The sequence below is a fragment of the Salvelinus namaycush genome, unplaced genomic scaffold (genome assembly GCF_016432855.1).
Source record: "Salvelinus namaycush isolate Seneca unplaced genomic scaffold, SaNama_1.0 Scaffold405, whole genome shotgun sequence".
Lineage (NCBI taxonomy): Eukaryota > Metazoa > Chordata > Actinopteri > Salmoniformes > Salmonidae > Salvelinus > Salvelinus namaycush.
Window position 1 is genome coordinate 106,362 of NW_024061064.1, and position 3,281 is coordinate 109,642.

Below are 3,281 nucleotides of genomic sequence, written 5' to 3' on the forward strand. Positions count from 1 at the left end.
AAAAAACGTATTTACTTGTTTTGAGTCGGTCTCACTTTCCCAAAAACGTATTTACTTGTTTTGAGTCGGTCTCACTTCCCCAGAAAACGTATTTACTTGTTTTGAGTCGGTCTCACTTCCCCAGAAAACGTATTTACTTGTTTTGAGTCGGTCTCACTTCCCCAGAAAACGTATTTACTTGTTTTGAGTCGGTCTCACTTCCCCAGAAAACATATTTACTTGTTTTGAGTCGGTCTCACTTTCCCAGAAAACGTATTTACTTGTTTTGAGTCGGTCTCACTTCCCAGAAAACGTATTTACTTGTTTTGAGTCGGTCTCACTTCCCCAAAAACGTATTTACTTGTTTTGAGTCGGTCTCACTTACCCAGAAATGTATTTACTTGTTTTGAGTCGTCTCACTTTCCCAGAAATGTATTTACTTGTTTTGATCGGTCTCACTTCCCCAGAAAAGTATTTACTTTGTTTGAGTCGGTCTCACTTCCCAGAAAACATATTACTTGTTTTGAGTCGGTCTCACTTTCCAGAAAACGTATTTACTTGTTTTGAGTCGGTCTCACTTTACCCAGAAAACGTATTTACTTGTTTTGAGTCGGTCTCACTTCCCCAGAAAACGTATTTACTTTTTTTGAGTCGGTCTCACTTTCCCAGAAAAGTATTTACTTGTTTTGAGTCGGTCTCACTTTCCCAGAAAAGTATTTACTTGTTTTGAGTCGGTCTCATTTCCCAGAAAACGTATTTACTTGTTTTGAGTCGGTCTCACTTCCCCAGAAAACGTATTTACTTGTTTTGAGTCGTTCTCACTTTCCCAGAAATGTATTTACTTGTTTTGAGTCGGTCTCACTTCCCCAGAAAACATATTTACTTGTTTTGAGTCGGTCTCACTTCCCAGAAAAGTATTTACTTGTTTTGAGTCGGTCTCACTTACCCAAAAACGTATTTACTTGTTTTGAGTCGGTCTCACTTCCCCAAAAAACGTATTTACTTGTTTGAGTCGGTCTCACTTACCCAGAAAATGTATTTACTTGTTTTGAATCGGTCTCACTTACCCAGAAAACGTATTTACTTGTTTTGAGTCGGTCTCACTTCCCCAGAAAACATATTTACTTGTTTTGAGTCGGTCTCACTTTCCCAGAAAACATATTTACTTGTTTTGAGTCGGTCTCATTTACCCAGAAAACGTATTTACTTGTTTTGAGTCGGTCTCACTTCCCCAGAAAACGTTATCACCTGGGATTAATATGGGGCTTGTGCTAGTCTGATTCCTTACCATCTAAAGTTAATCAAACCTGGGTAATTAATCATGGGGCTTGTGTGCTAGTCTGATATTCATAACCATTCTGAAAGGTATCACCTGGTATTAATATGTGGATGGGGCTTGTGCTATCTGATTCCTACCATTCTAAAGTTAGCACCTGGTATTAACTATGGGGCTTGTGCTAGTCTGATTCCTTACCTTCTAAAGTTACATCACACTGGATATGATAATATGGGGCTTAGTGCTAGCTGATTCCTAGCCAAAAGTCCTACCATCTAAAGTTATCACCTGGTATAATATGGGGCTTGTGCTAGTCGGATTCCTACCATTCTAAAGTTATCATCTGGTATTAATATGGGGCTTGGTGCTGTCTGATTCCTTACCATTCTAACGTTATCACCGGGTATTAATATGGTCAGGGCTGTGTGCCTATCTGATTCCGTCCTTCTAAAGTTATCAACCTGGTAGTGAATAATGGGCGCTTGTGCTAGTCGGATTCCTACCATCTAAAGTTATCACCTGCGTATTAATATGGGGCTTGTTGACTGTCATGATATCCTACCACTCTAAAGTTATCACCTGGTATTAATATGGGGCTTGTGCTGTCTGATTCCTTACCCTTCTAAAGTTATCACCATGGTATTAATATGGGCTTGTGCTATCTGATTCCTACCATTCTAAAGTTATCACCTGGTATTAATATGGGGCTTGTGCTGTCTGATTCCTACCATCTAAAGTTATCACCTGGTATTAATATGGGGCTTGTGCTGTCTGATTCCTACCATCTAAAGTTATCACCTGGTATTAATATGGGGCTTGTGCTATCTGATTCCTACCTTCTAAAGTTATCACCTGGTATTAATATGGGGCTTGTGCTATCTGATTCCTTCCTTCTAAAGTTATCACCTGGTATTAATATGGGGCTTGTGCTATCTGATTCCTACCATCTAAAGTTATCACCTGGTATTAATATGGGGCTTGTGCTATCTGATTCCTACCATCTAAAGTTATCACCTGGTATTAATATGGGGCTTGTGCTATCTGATTCCTACCATCTAAAGTTATCACCTGGTATTAATATGGGGCTTGTGCTGTCTGATTCCTACCATCTAAAGTTATCACCTGGTATTAATATGGGGCTTGTGCTATCTGATTCCTACCATCTAAAGTTATCACCTGGTATTAATATGGGGCTTGTGCTATCTGATTCCTACCATCTAAAGTTATCACCTGGTATTAATATGGGGCTTGTGCTATCTGATTCCTACCATCTAAAGTTATCACCTGGTATTAATATGGGCTTGTGCTATCTGATTCCTACCATCTAAAGTTATCACCTGGTATTAATATGGGGCTTGTGCTATCTGATTCCTACCATCTAAAGTTATCACCTGGTATTAATATGGGGCTTGTGCTATCTGATTCCTACCATCTAAAGTTATCACCTGGTATTAATATGGGGCTTGTGCTAGTCTGATTCCTACCATCTAAAGTTATCACCTGGTATTAATATGGGGCTTGTGCTTATCTGATTCCTACCATCTAAAGTTATCACCTGGTATTAATATGGGGCTTGTGCTATCTGATTCCTACCATCTAAAGTTATCACCTGGTATTAATATGGGGCTTGTGCTTATCTGATTCCTACCATCTAAAGTTATCACCTGGTATTAATATGGGGCTTGTGCTATCTGATTCCTACCATCTAAAGTTATCACCTGGTATTAATATGGGGCTTGTGCTATCTGATTCCTACCATCTAAAGTTATCACCTGGTATTAATATGGGGCTTGTGCTATCTGATTCCTACCATCTAAAGTTATCACCTGGTAATATGGGGCTTGTGTTATCTGATTCCTACCATCTAAAGTTATCACCTGGTATTAATATGGGGCTTGTGCTATCTGATTCCTACCATCTAAAGTTATCACCTGGTATTAATATGGGGCTTGTGTTATCTGATTCCTACCATCTAAAGTTATCACCTGGTATTAATATGGGGCTTGTGCTATCTGATTCCTACCAT